This window comes from Chinchilla lanigera, unplaced genomic scaffold, assembly GCF_000276665.1.
Source record: "Chinchilla lanigera isolate Chin_1 unplaced genomic scaffold, ChiLan1.0 scaffold00004, whole genome shotgun sequence".
NCBI lineage: Eukaryota > Metazoa > Chordata > Mammalia > Rodentia > Chinchillidae > Chinchilla > Chinchilla lanigera.
In genome coordinates, this window is record NW_004955405.1 from 33,612,746 (window position 1) to 33,631,839 (window position 19,094).

General features: G+C 36.8%; 1 long non-coding RNA gene across 2 annotated transcripts in view; it reads left to right on the forward strand.

Moving 5' to 3' along the window:
* The window catches only part of LOC102014006, a 66,217-nt gene that overhangs the window by 10,054 nt on the left and 37,069 nt on the right, over positions 1–19,094 (forward strand). For both annotated transcript variants that reach the window (XR_259427.2, XR_001236072.1), the window contains exon 2: positions 16,213–16,294. This is a non-coding gene — a long non-coding RNA (uncharacterized LOC102014006). The remainder of the gene's footprint in view (positions 1–16,212; positions 16,295–19,094) is intronic.

The following is a 19,094-nucleotide window of genomic DNA, read 5'->3' on the forward strand; positions in this document are numbered from 1 at the left end:
TGTAGTGAAAGTTATTTAAAACCTACAAATTGTTTATTTCTGGATTGTCCAGAAATTGGTATTTTTGGACTGATATTGACTGTGGATAAATGAAACCACAGAACGAGAAATTGTGGAAAAGAGGGATATTAAGGCACTTACTTCCTATCTTTTCTCTGGCATTTATACTTTGAAATAGGTGGAAATTTAGTTGTCTGATATGTTCAAATGTCTGGAGATATTGAGGGCCAAATCAATGCAATGAATTTTCCTAAGGCACTCACAAAGCAAGTAGAAAAATATTAATACTTAACTCATTATTTTAACAGAATCACAAGTGAACATAAATGGTACTGATTTAAGGTTCCCTAAATAGTCAGGTGTGGTGGCACCTGCTCCTAAGCCTAGATTTTCAGAAGGTTGAGGCAGGAGGATGGTGAGTTCAAGGCAATCTTGGGAAGCTTAAGAAGTCTCTGTCTCAAAATAGAAAGAGCTGGGGATGTAGCTCAGTAATAGAATTCTCCCGGGTTTAATCATCAGAAGCACACACACACACACACACACACACACACACACACACACACATCCCTAGGTAATCAATGCTTGCATATCTTCTCAGGTAAATACACACTTGCAATGAATTTGAGTTTTGACAAAAGTTTAAACAACAATCAACAGCTATCTAGGCCTGTATTTAGACCTCTTTTGTGGCAGTACAGTGGCAGATGCTTGGTTCCGACAACAAAGAAAAGGTTTATGGAGGAAAGGGAGAGTTAACACTTGGATTCTGTAGTACTCTGAGCATCTCACAAGTACTCTGAGCATCTCACTGTGAATTACAAATTGTTTCTCTCATGCAAACCATAAATATCAATGGCGGCAATCCCATGTATTACATAGTTGCTATCGCTTATTGACAATGGCTGGATGACACATAGATTACTTTTTTTCACTAAGATCATTTTAATTTCAACCTTCTAGACTTTTCACAATAATCCACAGACAATTTTCAGAACTGGATTTAAGTTTGATATCACTGCTGTGACAGATCATTAAGAATGAAAGTAAGATAATTGCTACTTACAAAGTTCCTACCGCAAAAAATGAAAATAAATGATTTGTACATTTTTAGGTAGGACAGGGGATAAAAAAACCTATGGCCAGATCTTGGTGCCTCAAAAGCAGTTTACATTGCCAAGAGGATAAATACATAATAAATGTAATAAGTGCAGAAATGGGCCATTTAAAATGTTTATTAGCTTTAGTAAATTGAAAGCTATTTTCAAAAATTTTTAAAAGCATGTATTATAGTGAATGTGGCTATTATAATTATTATTTGTTTGTTTCTTGGTGGTTTTCTTTTGAGACAGGGTTTCATTTTGTAGTTCAGGCTGGACTTGAACTTGCAGCAATCCTCCTGCCTTTAGCATTCCAAGTTCTGAGATAGCAAGAGTGGGCCACCATGCCTGGCTGTAACTATTATTAAGTGTATCTCATGATGTACTATATTTTTAATTGATAAATGAGATAGGTTAATAATATAAATGTGTCTACATTAGATTTTATATTATAATATAATTAAATGGCATTTATTAAATCAAGAGCGTTGGAGTACACCTGTAATCCTAGAACATTGGAAGGATGAAGCAGGAGGATCTTAAATTCAAGCCAGGTGGGGCAACTCATTGAGACTCTGTCTCAAATAAGAACTAAAGAAGGACTGAGAACCTAGCACAGTGTGAAGAGTTCAAACCCCAGTACCTTCTAAAAGGCATTTATTAGCCATCAAGCTATTTTATTAACTATTTCAATTTATACTATAAACATAAATTTACAGGATAGATTTAAAACTTAATTATCTAATTCATGTAAATAGTCTGTATTTAACATGACATATATTGATATAAAAAATAGAGTTTCTTTTCTGAGTTCTCATCATTCATTTTCATTGATTAATGTAAAATACATATTGATCAAAAATATTTATCCATGTGATATTTACTGATTACCTTCCATAGTTTAGGCAGTATGCTGAGCTCTGAAAATAGAAATACATGTAAGATAAATTCTAATCTAGAGACTGTCAAATGGAGTGACAGAAAAATGGATAAATTACCCCACAAAGAACTAAAAAGGAATAGTGTCAGTAAATCTCTATGGAATAATTGGAAAAGGCTTCACCTAGAAACAACATTTAAGCTGATTGCTAAAGTGTGCAGAATGAAGACATAGGGGGCAATCATTCTAGGCAGAAAAATAACACCTACAGAGATACCTCACAGTAAGTCGGGAATTTCAATATGGCGGAGCTCTGTATGTGAGGGAAGGAAGAGAAACGATGCACTAAAAGGATGTGATTAGACCAGATGACAATGGGCCCTGAATGCAAAGCAAAGGAATCTAGATTGTCAGTCTGGTCAGAAATAGCTAGTCACAGTATACATTGGGGTTTTTGCTTTTTAAAAGAGACTTGTGATCTGAATGCTGCCTTCTTGCTGTTTCTGTAAGATGGCTAACTCCACCAAACGTGGAAAAATAGAATATACTGGCGGGAAGAGAAAAGGGGGAAATGATTATGAAGAGTTCATAATTTTCCAGCCCCCCCAAAGTGAAAAGTTTTGGGGCCCCTAATAAGAATAAGGAAGAAAGGTTAAATTCATTCAATGTTTCTGAATTGCTATCAGTAGATGTTAGTGACCTTTGTAGGTATTGGGGCAGAGAAGGGAGGACTCAAAGATGGCACTCATTATGCTGGTTTGCAAGGTTGTGATAGATGCTAGTGCCTTTATCTCAAATATAGAAGGAGGCCAGTTTTAAAAAATAAAGTAAGATAAATACCAAGTTTGAAAAGCCTACAAGATATTCTAGGGGAGAATGCCCCAGGTTAGTAATATGGTTGCAGACCTCAACTACTGCGACTGCTTCACTCTGATTTCCTGCCTCAGGTTGCGTGGAAGAGGGGGTGGTATGTGCCAGTGGTCATTTTCCCCTTCACTCCCATCCAGGAGAATGAAGGAAAGGTCGGAGGGTGTCTCCACATCCGGGTATGTGGCAAAATAAAGATGTAAACATTTAAAGGGTCAGTAGAAAGGAAGAGTCTGTCAAAGGGCACAATGAAGCAAGGAGGCTTAGACAAGGGTGATACCGTGGAAACAAAGGTGGAAATGGTTTTTGAGCAGAGAGGAGTCATCTTGGTATGAAATTTCACTAAGCTGTGAGTAGCATGAAGACAGGCTGTGTAGTTGTCAGCCTCTGCTGGGAAATGAGGGTGTTTACGGTAATCTCAGAAACAGTAAATCTGCAGGACTCTAAACGACCTTGCAAGGGATGGAATAATGGATGAGACTTGCGGAAGTTAAGAGTCAGCAGTGGTAGCCAGCCTATATTCCCTACCAGTTTAGTGCTGAAGAAAAGCAGGGAGAGAGCGTGGTGATTATGGGGGTGGGAAGATCAAGAGGAGAACTCTTGAGAAAGTGAGACAGTTGAGCGCAACTGTAAGGACAGATGTTGGTAAGAGAAAAGAGAAACAAGAGAAGCACAGCACCTGCTGGAGCCACTCCTGAGGGTAGGAGAAGAGATGCAATGCAGTACCCAGGAAAAGGGGCCTGAGACAGCAACATGTAGCACTCCCTCCTCTGCAGGGGCATCACCTTGCCCAGTGGTAGTAGCTTCTTTGCAGCATCTTGGAGGCACTTGGGAGCACAAGTAGAGAAGTGAATTCACCCAGAGGCAGAGACTGACGTGGAGTACAGCGGGGGCACAGAGGGGCAAAAGACAATGTCTGAGAGTAGCAAGGGGAAGATATAGTGCAGCAGAGACTAAGTAAGCAAGACTCACATTGCTTTGCGTTTTCAACAGTCTCAGAGGTGTAGGCAGAAAGACTTAATTTATTCCACGGCAGCTCTAAAAGAAGACAAATATTTAGACAGGATTCAGCTTCTCTTCTTTACTAGATTCATCATTGTGTAAGGCAGCATAAATGGAGCAAAACTAGACTCACTGCCTTAATTTTCTTGAGTTTTTGTAGTAAACCAAGTTCTTAGAAAGTTCACCCTCTGAATAGGTGTTTAAGCAGGAAGCCATCATTGCATCAGCTGCTATCCTTACAATTGCTTGAATTCTCTCTTGCATTTTAGTTAGTACAGGGCAGTGAAAACGGACCTCTGGGAAGGGATCATTGCACGTTTACTTATATAGCTTTCACTGCAGGTGAACAGCTGCTGTGCAGGTTGGTCTGTTGGAGTCTGAAGTCAAACCCTTAATTTATCGCTATTGAGATTTGTTGAAGTATAAAAAGCCTTTTCATTAGCATGTCCTATGGGGTAACACACAGCGGACCAGAGGCTGAACTGCTGGCCTGGTTCCACCCTCTGCCCTCAACCACTTAAATCCACATATGCCATTTACATCTCAGAGCCTCCACGAAATCTGCATAAAAATACCTGTTTTCCTCCAAGTTCCAACTGGCAGATTGCTGTGCCAGGGAAATCAGAAATTACCTTATAGAAAATTCCCTTAGATGGATAACTGAGAGGATGCCACCTCCTTTCTTCCCCTCTTCCTCTCTCTTCCTTCCCTCTGTCCTTCCCCTCTCATATGGAAATAAGGCCAGGGTACGATGAAGATGAATGTGAATAAAGTCAATCATCACTTCCTTCTCCATCCCCAGATGTAACAGTGACATGAAGGTGCCTCTCCTCTGAGTTCCCAGGGCAGTGGTGACTCATTCCTTTGTTCCGCCAGTCAATAAATCTGTACTGAGTGCCTACTGTGTTACAGACACCTTCCCAGGTGCTGGTGACATCTGTGAACTTAAGTGATTCTCTGATGCTGTTTGTACCCCCATGGTTCTGAGATTCTCTGGCCATCTTTATGACTAGACTTTCTGAGCTGAAGGGGAGAGTAGTGCTTCATTTCCTCATATCCCTACTATGTAGTGATGTTTGATACATAGCGGGTGGTCAATAAGTAAGTTAATTATGAGCTAATGGATTCGTTGATATATATCTACAGTGCACTAATTTATACTCTGAGGCTTGCAATAAAGAAACATACTTAGAGAAGAGATAGTATAACCATTTGCAAGGTTAAGTACAAAGAAATCCATTCAATTAGCTATTCGTTTTGTGACTTCAGAAGTAAAAGCAACTTCGTGATTTTGGTGAAAGTTACAGTTGAACTTCTCTGGGAAGCATTTTCTGAGGGTATCAACAGTGGATAAAGGTGTTAAGAAATTATATTCATCAAAAACAAAAAAGGGGTAGATTAAGTCCATAGAGAAAATAAGATCTGCAGATATCATTGTTGTGATCTAGTAAGTGATTTCTGAGTCACTTACTTATTTTAGAACTGAAAAAGTCATAAAATGAGTGAGCATTCACACTTTTCTTATAAGGATAGACAGCCATGTACCCTTTTTTAAAAAGTGAATTTTCAAGATAGTTCAAAAAGTTGGTACACTATGTGGTCATAATGCCGTCATTCAAAGAAGCAATACCAGTTTCGGTAGAGTGACTCAGTTTGAGAGGGCTATTTTTACTAACTTGTCAGTTGCTTGAATTCACTGGTTAAATCTTAATAATTTATCACACTGTAAGTTACTTCCTGAACACTGACTATGAATGTTCACTCATGTGACACCCATCAAAATGACCAAAAATTTTTAAAAATTTAATTTGCCGTTGATTTGTTTGCTCCTTTTTACTAGTCACGTAGATGGGATGTTTTTGTATTTTTGTTTTATTTTGTTTTTTCCCCAGTTGTGAGATGAGAGCTCAGGGGCTTCACACTGACCCATGTCCCAGCCCTTTTTTATTTTTTATTTCAAGACAGTGTCTCATCAAGTCACTAAAAGTTGCACAGGCTGGGCTTGAGCTTGTGATCTTTCTGCCTCAGCCTCTGAGAGTGAGAGAATTATAAGGATGCACCACCACACCTGGATTGATTTTTAAAAAGATCTCTCTCTCTCTCTCCCCACTTCCTTCCTTCCTCACTCCTTTCTTCTCTCTCTCTTTTGTCCAACTTTGGCAAATTATACCTCTGTCTTCATGAGGGCAGGATGCAAACTATTCCAGAGGATCTTACTTTAGAAATTTCTTGCTCTTTTTCCCCTCCTTTCATATTATTATTCAAATCTCAGGAAACTACTGCATGAAATAGTGAAAGGAACATGGCTTGGATTCTGAGATATTGACTCTTGAATCTTCACCTTGGAATTTATTGGCAGTATACTCAATTAGTAATCTTGCTGTGCCTCACTTGTCCCATGTAGGAAGTGAGGGGTGTTGTTTTCAAGAGTGAAGGAAGTAACTAATTTTTAGAGCAGGCTAATCTGGAATGAATTAACCTATGAAGAGATGTTTATTTGTACCTGAAAATGATGGAATGTGACAATGACAAAATAACTGAATACTCTAAGTCTCATAGGCTCACCAGGGCCATTACATACCTTCAGATGCATGGATTTGTTAATTACTGGAAACACATGAGCTAAACCATAAGATGATCTTCTGCAGATCCAAAGCCTTATGATTCATTTCTATATCCATTCACAGAGCATTCATTGAGTGCCTACTGTATATTTAATGCTGAAAATGGAGAATAAACAAAACAAGAAGGGGGCTGGGGATTTAGCTTAGCGGCAAAAGCGCCTGCCTGGCAAGCGCAAGGTCGTGAGTTCGGTTCCCAATACCGGAGAAAAACCAAAAAAAAAACCAAACAAACAAACAAAACAAAACAAGAAGAATTTCTGCCTGTTTAGAGTTTCTGTTATAGCTAATCATAAACTTGGCCCTAAACAAATCAGATGAAGTTGCTACAAGAAAGAAAGAAAGGGGCTGGGGATTTAGCTCAGTGCCACAGCACCTGCCTGGCAAGCAGGAGGTTGTAAGTTCGATTCCTGGTACAGAAAAAAAAAAAAAAAACAAGAAAGAAAGAATTTTTATATACTCAAATAGACCCAGTTTCCAAGGAAAGAAAGAAGAAAGAAAGAAAGAAAGAAAGAAAGAAAGAAAGAAAGAAAGAAGAAAGAAAGAAAGAAAGAAAGAAAGAATTAACTTTTATATATTCAAATAGACCCAGTTTCCAAAGACAGTAAGTCAGGGCTCTAAGGTTGTCTTATGTTTGTTTTTGGTGATTCGACTCCCAAAGGGCTATTGTTAAATTGGAGGGTCTTGTGAAGACCATGCCCTGACTTTCCTGAAAACTACTTGCTGTAGTAGGCCGTATGCCACAGGAAGAAGATGAAAGAACTAGAAGTGTCCAGCCAGGAAGGAAAGTGTCAGGAGAAATAGGAGTTGACTGTGAGCCTTTGAAGAGGCTAATTCAAAGACAGAGCTTACATTTCAATGTAACCCTAAAATTAGGGCACAGATTTTTAAAAGATAAATTTTAATCTAAGGCAGTGCGTTTCCTAATTAGAAAGTTATTCTGTGCACAAGGTGCTGTCCAGGTCCAAGAGACAACCAGCTTCCTCTTTGTGGGAGGTAATTCAGTAAAAGCCAGAAGGACAGGTCAAAGGTCTGAGTCAGATCCAGACAAGATATGCTTTGGATTCTACAACTCTGTAACACCGATTTTGCTTTATTCTTGACCACTGCAATACTTTTTATTCAATGAAGAAAAGGGCAACATTTTCCCACAAGACAACATCCCTATAGCTTTCAGAATCTTAAGGTTTCTTATGATTTTGCAGCTCTAAAATTGTCTATCTACCTCGTAAATTTTATAGAAAAAGAAAATGAAGCCCTTTTTTATTTATAAACCATTTTTAAGAAGTGTTTCCTGGATGCATGGATTTCATTTCTGCTTTTTTAAATGGTGACCCTTTGGAGATTTGCCTGTCTAAGTCCATCTTCTTGCCAAGATTGGAATGGACAGGTTATTATAATGCCCAAATATTAATTTTTATGGTATATCTATATATTTCATCAGCCAATCCTTCTGTGAATTTTCTGGAGTTCCATTAGCGTGTCCTGAAGTCTTGGCATGCTAAATTTCTCTAAGTCTTCAATGCACTGCATTAAATGCCTGTTCAGCCTTGGAAGATATATTGATTGTTTTTTCTCAGCAAAGTGACAAATACCATTTTCGTGACTATAATAGAGATTGATTATATTTTATGGAGGGGAGAGATAAAGACAGAGACAGAGGCAGATTGCTGATCTTAATGAGACAAACTTAAGGCTTACAAAAATAAAAAAAAAGATTTCAATGAATAATAAGGTCAATGAATGGTGGCTGTTAAATAGAATTATTTCAAGAAAAAAAGGAAGTTCTACAGCCGCAGAAGCTCTGTGAAGAATTAGGGCAAATTTCTATACTTTTCGAGGTGCTGATTTTGTGAACCCTTTTTAAAAATTTAATGGTCTTTGTTTTTGAAGCTAAAGCTGTGACATTGTCCTTCATTGCATCTGAGCATGCTGCATGACAGCAATTATATTGAAAGACATGTTTAAATTAAGTTAGAATAAAAGTAAATTATAATTGATGAAAGCTAAATTAGAAAGTATATGGAGAACAGTCTATTTCTGATATGGTTTATGCAATCTAAATTTAAAACTCACTGGTTTCCTTTGCACTCTAAGGTTTTTATAATTAGGCCTAAAATAGACAAAGTGTTTTTGTGTTTTTATTATTAGCTTATTTTATAAGCTAAAAGATATAATAGGTATTTGTTAAAAGATACTTTTTTTTTTTTTTCTGGTACCGGGAATCAAACTCACAACCTCACACTTGCCAGGCAGGTGCTGTGCCGCTGAGCTAAATCCCCAGCCCCCAAAAGGGTACTTTTTCACAAGTTTAATATATATAAATTGATTTTAGAATATGACAGGAATAAAAAAAAAGTGTTTGAAATGTTGAAATAAGTTGTGGCTGCCTTAAAACACATTGCTACAATTACTTTTTTTTAAAAAAGAATATAACAAGGGACCCAGTTCATGTGTGCATACAGACTTTACCTGTTTATCTTCTCAACACCAGCTTTGGACTCAGCATGTTATCTGGCATCAAGTGGATACTCATTATTATTTGTTATATAAATAAATTTTCCTGGTAGGGGAACTAAATAAAAATCATATCAACCAATGTTTGTTGAGCTACTCATAGATACCACTGAATTCTACACATTTTACCTTAAATCTTTATACTTTTTACATGGCTACAGAGTAATGCTCCAAATGTGGGGAAGGAAATAAATAAAAAGAGCATTTATGAAGTTGAACAATATTTAAACATTCATAATGTTCAGGAAAAAGTAATCTCAAAAGTTTTCCCTTTAAATTTAGAGAACTTCTATAAGTTACCCACATAGTGGAGAGGTGAATCTGGTAGTTTTAGATTCATGATTAAATGGTACAGAAACTATTGCAACAGGAATGGACTGTTTCCTTGTAGCATCCACAGAAAACCTTTGGTATTGTGTTTTCATTTGCTTGAAAGTTGTAATTTTATATTTAAGGGAAGAATAGTGCGGAAAACCTCACCTTGGCACGAGTAGCCCCACCGTTAAAAGCAAGATTTTAAAGGTAACAAGTAGAAGAATAGGCATAGGTGTTCCAGTGGCTGTCAGAGTCTAGGGAGCCAGCAGGAACAATTTTCTTGTCATTATTTCCTATTTGCGTCAGTTTAACAGAATTCTTCCTTCCCCTATGACATCTACAGTCCCCAAGGGACGTGTATATATCAGTGGTGCTATTAAAAAAATACTTAAAAATTTAATTTAATTTATAGCATAGCTATTTTTTCATTTTAAAGAGAAAAGAACAAAAACACAGTAACAAAAGCAGAGACAAAAGCAAAACAACACAAAAACAATAAAGACGATACAGAATTTCAAAACAAGACAATATGTAATACAACAACCATGGTTAATTTCCTATCATGGCTACTTTATAGCTCACTTACCTCTTTGTATTTCTTAAAATTGGAGGCAACCTAAACTCAAAATGTAACCAAAATTGAGAAAATAAAAGCTAGAAAATGTATAAAGTTACTTAACAATAGAGTATTTCTTGATAATGTTAATTTCTATGTGATTTAAAAGCCCAGGATATTTTCCGGCTTTTAAAACAATTCATTGATTAGATTTGTGTTATCTTAAAAATTGCTATGTAAGTGTAGAAAGAAGGCCTACCTTTGCGTAGTATAAAATTAGTGATTTAAATATCACTTCCTGAGCATCATTTGAAAATATTGCTATTCAACGTGTTCCTGTTTGATTTAAAATACTTCTGAGAACCAGGTACCTAATAGTATTAAATCCAAAAATGAATAATGTGGTCTTGTTCATCTAATAAAGTATCAAGTAGCAGAACTACCTAAGGTAGCCAAAGAATTCTAGTGTCATTTATATGTATTTATACCAGAATCTACTCCTTAAGGATATAAATATAAAATCTCCATCAGATGGAAAGATTGATAGACTAATTAAAATGAAAGCTTTTTGTAATACAGAAGTCAATGTCTATAGCATTCACTATTCTGAATGATTTTGCAGGCTGTGATTGCATTCAATTTTGAGAACGAATCAAGCAAAGGAAAGGAAGCCAGCTTTTCCACATTATTCTCAAGTGCCTCTATTTTCTGAAGTTATTTAAAACCCTTGGTGAGCATTTAATGATGTTTTCAAATACTATATAGATTTTTTAGTTACTTCAAAGTTAAACTTTTATTTATTCTTGAAATTCATTTTTTACACAACTTTTTGCTCATTACACCACTGAAGTGATACAAATCTGTGTAAATTAAAAAGCAAAAATCTTATCTTCATGTCCTGTTTTCCACATCTACTGTTGAGATTGTTATAAAAGCAAAGAAATGTATACATAAATATACATGTGAACACACAATGCTTTATTCCTTAAAATTTAGATTACTCTATACATATATCTTTACAATTTGCTCTTTCAAATAAATGATGTATCTTGAACACCGTTTCACAATGTCAGGATTTTTTTCACAATTATGCACATTAAAAATTTGTGGAGACATAGCAATTGAACCATTAAATGGTATATTAATTTAAACTCTTGTGAACATACATAGCAATTTTTCTCTTCCAGAATTTCTCTTTCCCAGAATCTTTACTAGCACTATTACTCACTCTTAATTTTTAACAATATGATAGAATTGTAGATAATTTCCTAATTTCTCTAATGATTACTCCTGCTAACTTTTACTTACATGAATGTTTAGAATTAAGACCTTTAGAAAATGAGTAACTGAGGTAAAAATAGAAGCAAAATAGGATTCTTTTAAAACATTTTTTTGGGGGCTGGGGATTTAGCTCAGCGGCAAAAGCGCCTGCCTGGCAAGCACAAGGTCGTGAGTTTGGTTCCCGGTACCGGAAAAAAAACAAAAACAAACAAACAAACAAAAAAAAACTAAATAAAAAAAAAAACATTTTTTTTTCTTTTGTGTAATACAAATGTTTTCCTGACACCAGTTGAAAGTCAGAGCCATTTTAAAAAATCGATTTGAAATAAATAAATAGTGATGTTTATTTGGAGCAAAGATACATATTATTGCTTCACACTTGAGTTAAAATAAGGCATTCTGGTTTTGATTTCTTTCCCCGAGTTTACTCCCATTGTCTCTCAATCTTCCCTTCCCCAAACCCTAATACATCCTTTTATTTTTGTCTCCCAAAACACTTTTAAAGTTCCTGCAGTCTTACAAAGATTGAAGATCATACCTAACTTGAATGCTTCTCCAAAAGCCCTGTTCTCAGCTCTTATCCTTGGAGAGTCTGATTCTTGAAATCTGGAGTGTGTCTTGTAACTCGAGTTTTCAGTAAGAACCTCAGCTGATTCTTGAGCTTATATCTTGAGAAAGACTGGGAGGAAGAGTTTAACTTGTTTATGCAATAGAAAAGACTCTTCATAATTTCCTTTGTTACCTTTTCTAGCTCACACATACCTTAACCTACCTCTGTTCTTTCCCCTAGGAATGCTAGTTCCCTTTGCTCTATCTCTGTCTTCACTTTATCAAGTGCTAAATCAAATCCTTTCTCTTGGTGGAGACTTCTATTTGTTTTTCCCATAAAGGTCAGGTTTTATAACTTATAACCGCTTCATAGGTTCTATAATTTATAAACGCTTAGGGATTAGTAGTGTGACTTGTGGGTCCTGTAAGATTCTTCTCTTTGTCCCTCATCCGGCCTCATACATAACCAACACTGTAAAAGCGGGCGGGTTGATTGAATGAGTGACAATGTCATTCCACTACGGCAAGAGGAGGACAGACTCCACTGCTTCAACCCCGTGAAGTCATTTCTTGACATTTTCTGGCTTGCTATTCCCCACGGGCATTTTTATTGCTCTCATTTCCAATGGGATATTGCTTATTTTGTTGAGTAAAACAAGAGATAATGCTTATCACTTATTTGACTGCATTAGTTGCATATTTAAATTGCCTAATACCCAGTGCTGGAGAAAGGTAATTCATACCAAAGTGAAAGTTTTTTAGATTCTATTTGAAATGTAATACCAGTTTCACTGGTAACAGTTTTTCACCCCTGGTGAATCTATATTGCTAAAGGCTTTCTTACTTTAAAAAAGTAGTTCAGCTTTCTTAAAAGAAAAATGTGTGATGTTCAAAATAACTTATTTGTCAGTAGCTAGAATATAAGTTTGCACTGAGGTCTTTAGAATAAATGTAATATTTGTCACAAAGCATAGAATCTTCAGTGCATTTGATTCCTGCGCTGTCTTCTTCCTATATGAAGCGAGGCTATGTATTCTAGTATAGTTCTGGTTCTAGCCTGACAAGGTGTTCATATACACTGAGATATACTTCATGCTATTAAAAAGAATATTTTCCTGAGAATGAAAAGGGAGCTACTTTTATCAGTGTTTTTCAAGATTGTCTCAAGAAAAGTACGTCCGTTTGGGGTTTGGGGGGATGGTCTCTCAATACTATTTCTGCATAGGAAAAAATGTCACTATTTTTTCTCTTATTTTGAAAATTAGGCATTTGTTAAGTCACTTTGGCCAAACAGAGATGATTTGTTAATTTGTCATTTGCCGGCACTAAAAACCTCTTGACAGACAAGAAAGACGTCCATTAGGCACATAGCCTTTTCTTTCGCAGTAGTGGTTTTGTGCATTAGTGGATGTCTTTGGCCGTGATGGTCTCCCGTAGGCTTGGCTGTGCAGGAGCAGGTGTGAGCTTCCGGAGTGTCTTTACAAGTGTCTCCGTGGGGCTTCCCTCCCATGCCTCTGCAGGAGACAGCTCATCTGTTTAATCCGTATGTTTCAGTCAACCTTTCTTATTATGCAGACAGGGCTCTGAGGCTCAGCTGGATTTTGACTCTCCGAATGAATTGATGGGGCTCTTTGATCTTAACTATGTATTGCATCTGTTTCATCTTTCTTCTTAATGCATAGTCTTCCAAACTCCAATTCTAGCTGGCACTCCTAAAATATATTAATTACTATATGAACAAAAATTGTCATTTAAAATTCAGCTACAAACCCTACTTTTCATTCTGGACTATTTTCTTTTTGTTTTCATTTGCAGTGGCAATTTCTTTTGATATCCCCAAAGCAATTTAATTGCACTGCCCTACAAGAGACCACCAGACTTGAGAGTATTTAACAATGTATCTGTGGGTGTGTTTCATGGAGCAGGGTCAGATTTGCAAAGAAAATGATAACGACTGATGTTTGCAAGTTAGTAAAATATGTAATAGCAGGTTATTTTATTCATCTACCACACTGAAGCAAATCTACCAGAGAAATATGAAGATCCTGTTGGGAAAAATTCCCCTTTTTGATAGGAGCAAAGAAGATGTATTGCCATGACTATCAGTTTGAATCAAAGAAAATTATATGGAGAAATCAGTCCAGGTCATAAGGCATTGTAATATCATCTTCTTTCATAAAAATCTTTAAAATGAAATAAATGCATATGTTCTCATGTAAAGTGGTGGAGGTGGAGGTAGAGACATTTTGATAGAAGACTAAGGATTGTTTGCCTGTCCACATGAAAGCACATAGAGTTACGAATGACTGAACCAGAAAATACTGTTTTTATCTGAATAAGCCTAATCTACTATTTTTGTCACTGATATCATTGTATTTTTACTTTAATCCTTCACAATTCTTAATTTTTTTCAGTGTACCAGGATCTTGTGATGATCGTGTAATGTCAAGCTGTCAAAATAATTTCACTGAGCACAAAACTGATATTTCCAAAGAGCCAGAGGCCCTTGAGTTATGCAAAGGTCTTTTATAGAGAAAGAGAAGAATATGATGATTTATATTATTTAACACATACTTTTCTACCTATCAGTATACTAAAAATGCTACTAACTGTTAGTGAATTGTCAGAATACACATTTTCTTAGACATATTTAGAGATAAAATATGTAAAGAACTTGATTCCTCACCATATCTCTATGGTGTTGCTGTTTTTAAAATATTTCGTTAACTTTCCTGCTCAAAAAGACCTCTCAAGCCTGCATGTGGTACTCAACTCTAAAGGAGGGAGATTTTTATCACTCATTTTGCACTGGTATAGAATCTGAGGATAAATCTGCAAGAAGGAAATCTGAGGGGCTATCCCAGTCCTTTGGGCATAGCTACTCTGAGACACACTAAAAATACCTTTTTTCTCTAGAGACATTTTATCTATCTCGCTACCAACTGGGCTATAGATTGTTTGATTTACTTACTTTGCCAATGAGTGCTTTGATTTGAAAGGAAAGATCTAATGCCATCCAAGCAAAAGCAGTTGTTCTCAAAATGCTTCATTTAGCTTTGCCGGCCTTAGTTGCTTTAGTTTCTTATCTCATACACCTGATTGCTGTGTTCCTTCTACAAAATGGAACAAAAATGCCTATGTAGCCTAGCCTACGATTCCGTGTGGCTTAAACTTCTGGAATGTATGAGTGGGCCTTTCTCATAGGAAAAGGATCAACAAAAAGTAAAGGCTCTGACTTTGTTTCCGTATTTTCTTGTGACCTACAAGTCTCTAAAATTCCTAGTCTTGTTAGAATAATAACAGTTTGGTCCATTGATGTAATTCTCAGGGAAATACGGCTTACTGCATTAGAATTTATTTAAAAGATGAAGAATTGCTTCATTTGTATTTCCTTGTGTCCATCAATTCTGACCTATACTCATTTCTTAGCATGTTTTCTTATTATTTTCTAACAGTAAATGAGTGGTTATATGCACCTCTACTATTTAACTAAATATGAGAAGAGATTTTCTGATGTTATCTGCAAAGAAGGTAGAGGAGAAAACATTCATATTAGCTGTGCTGGTGGAGATACAGTTTCTAACTATTAGCTCCCTCGACAGAACTCTCACAGCGGCTCTCTGACCGTGCATTTGGCCTACGGCTGTATCACATTGTGGCCTCACTTCTTGAACATCTTTGGTAACCATCACCTTTCAGGGAACCAGCATCAAATCCCAGAATCTGCCCAAAGATGTTGTATTTCCAAAGCCAGAAGTACAAGTGATCATTTACTAAGTCACAAAACCAACCTAGCAGAGGGTTTAAAATAGCTTGTACAGAAAAGAAAAAGATTAGAAGTGTAAGAATGTATTGTGTGTAATAAGCCTCAGACTTATTTCATAAATGGATTCCTTTCCAAAAATAGTTTGAGTTTTGTGGTGCTTGACTGTGCGGTAAATATTTTCTTACCACAGATTTCAGTGAGGAAAAAAAAGCCTGAAAAACAAAAAGAAACGTAATACTCAGTTAAACCAAATAGCCTCTAGTAAACTTTTGCCTAGATGTTGGGCTTTTAAGTCAGAACACTATTTTTTTCCTGTACTCAAGTTCTATCATTTTTCAACAATTATCGTCAAGCAAATCAAGGGAATTAACTTATTCTAATAGAAAACAGTCACGGAGACTTAGCCAGTGCTTGCAAAATTATTACAAGCTAGGCTATACGCACTTACTGAAGGTATAATGTTCTTATTGATTAAACCATTTAGCCTTAGGTTGTTGTATAAGAAACAAAGATAAATATTTACAAGAGAAGCATAGAGTCACATAAAAAGCATTTTTGTTAATACCTTATTTTGCTATCGAGCCAAATGAATAAATATAAACTATGATTGTGTATTTGACAAGAAAGAAAAGAACAGGTATCATTCTTTAAAAATATCTCTGGCTCAAAATCATCCCATTTTCATTTTTCAAAAGCTTTGCATATATGGCCTTCTTTTCATTAAAGGTGCTATCATGTTTTCCTTTATTTGTATCCACCAGGAGTTAACACAGGGAAGGAACTCCAACTGTACTTTTGTCGCTCGCTTGCATTTTATCTCGGGACTGAGAGACATTGAAAAAGGTAAGAGAGAGGGAGAGGGAGAGAGGGAGGGAGAGGAAATTATAATTTGGTCATGCATAAGTGTCTGATCTGGTTTAATATTCATTGTGTTCATTCTCAATTACCCATAATGTCCATGGTGGAACAAAACCTTGCTACTCCACAACCTTGGTACTCCAGGAGCATGTCACATGAGAGTTTGGCAGACCTGTAGTGTAGCACATTCCACCCCAGCCCTACTGAGCCAAAGCCTACACTTTAATAAGATTCTCTGGTGTTTTACATGATTGTTAAGACTTGAGACACGCTGGTGTATAGGATCAGTATTACCAATTGCTGCACGGACTTGTGTGCATTTCGTAGGTAGCATTTGCTCCAGGATGCAAAATTAATAAGTTGAACAAACCAGCAGTGCTTCGTGGTCTACAGCTGTGATCGACCACCTCTAATAGTGTCAAGAATTACTGGTGACAACAGTAACATGTCTACTGATGAGGACACTGGCTAGTAAATGAGTTGACCGTTTCATGTAGTCCTTCAAGTAAGGCATTAACCAGCCTCTTTCCCCTATGAGTTTTGTAAGCTGTTTACAAAAGAGGCATTTGAGGCACCAAATTGCCTAAGATCAACACCCCCTTGTAAACCCAGGCATTCTGATGACTGGCAGCCTGTATGCCCAAATAGTCTGTGATTGGTAGTTGCTCCTTTTAAAACTAAGAATGATGATTTATTTTGAAAGGGAAGAAAATGCGACCCTTGAAAGGTTCCTGTGAAGGAGTCAATTGACATTTGTTCAGATTATATTTGCAAAGAGCAATAATTGTCAAATTTGCATATTCAAAGTGCCAAGGAATACTTTAATTCTGGTCACACTTCAAAACTGCAGGTCATCACTTCACAGTGTATTCTGTACTAGGAGTAAGTGCCATGTGGCATTGTTTGTCCCATTAGCAGCCTGAGCTCTGGACATCTTGCTGGCTTCTAGTGGACTTAACTGCCTCTCTCCCAGGAAAAACATTTACACAACTGTAACACGAGGGAAGTGGTCCTTACTTGAAATGACTCTGGAATTGGACAGAACTTATGAAGGCAGTGTGTTTCTCCGGTGCTGAATTAAATCCTTTTTATAAAAAGACGTCCTTTGAGAAAGGAGATGCTGTGGGCATTTGGACACTTATTGGATGAGGAAAATCATCTTATGCAACTGATGAAATTGAACGTAGTGTTGAAGTGAAAATCAGAAGCCAGAGGTCTGGAGGTTGTGGGACGGAGCACAATGACAATGCTGGGCGTGCTGCTGGTCACCAGGCAGACAGAAGCGCAGGGAAGGGAGGGCTTCTGGGCCTTTTAGAGGAAACCGAATAGACGGCACAGTCAAGTAAGGGTAATGGCTCTTCTGAAAAGTTGTTACATTGGATAAGTTTTAAAAGGAGAGCTACATATATGTAATGTGAATTTAGGCAACTGTGAAGGATGTGCTGTGAAGGGGAGTTTTCTCTCCTGTTTGGCTTACCAGGCTCAAGTCCCTTCCCTGAAGCACCCATGTGAGCAGTTCCTTATGCATTTTTTAGAGATATTCTCAAAATATGTAAATGGTATGTGCAAAATCTCGATTAAACTAGAGGGTAATGTACAATACATACACAGTTCGGTGCCATTTTTCTTTCCCTCAAAATGTGTCATGGAAATAATTTCATATATTTTGCTTCATTTATTTTAATGATTGTGTGGCATTCCATGGTAGGAATATAACATATCTTATTTAACTAGTTAACCTTCAGTGACTTATGAAGATCATGTTCCATCTTGTACTATTAGAAATAGTGCTGCAACTGGGATCCTTATCAAACATATTTTCCCCTATAAAGACCTCATTTATTTTTACTGAAAACTGTTAAACAATGGGTAGGGGGTGGGCACAGAAATAATCAATTAGCATAGGGGCCAAGGTAATAATAATTGAATAATTGGCCACATTATTTACAAAGTAGTAAGTAGTTTATAAGTAGAAATTTAAATCATATCTGTAAGAGAAAGACATTATTACTGTTTGCATCCATTCGAGCAGCTTGACTCTGAATCCTTTGCTCCTGTTTGCTGTACTGCTTCTGAATTCTTCTACTGCTACTTTGGTAGTGACCAAACATTTATTGAATACGTACTATGTGCTAAGTGACTGTCAGGCATTAATGGAAATCTTCATAATAGTATTACAGATGTTATTTAGTAGTCCTATTGGACTTTAATAATTGGTCCAAAGTCTCAAAGCTAATAAGACAGGTGCTGCAAATGGAAGGGAGGCAGGATATCTGACTCCTGAGGCTAAGGCACAACAGGGAAGAGAATTTCAGGCGTTTGTCTCTACATCTCGCAGGCTAGAAGGAGAAATGAAATTACACATGTGAAATTTAACCCATTTATGATGAAGATTGTAATTTTAACAATTTTTGCATGAAATTCATGTATTTTTCCCAGAAAAATTCAAAGAACAGAATTTGAAGAGAAAAAGATATTCTTATGTTCTGTTGTTGTGGCTGTTCCAAAAATGAGATGCTGGGTGTTGAAGGGTTAATTCAACATACCTGAGTGATCAGCAGGTTACAGGGCCATGGCAATCAGCAGTAGAAGAGAGACCTTGGCACACCAAGGGAGGCTCCACGGCTGACAGTCAGGCTGAGTGTTCTGCATGGATCCCAGATAGAACCTTCTCCAGGGAGAAAGTTTCCAAATCTGGACTGCCTTGTCCTCACTGACTGCGTCAACCTTTAAAAAATTCCACACCTATGCATTGTATTTACGTAATCAATGACCCACGGTGATG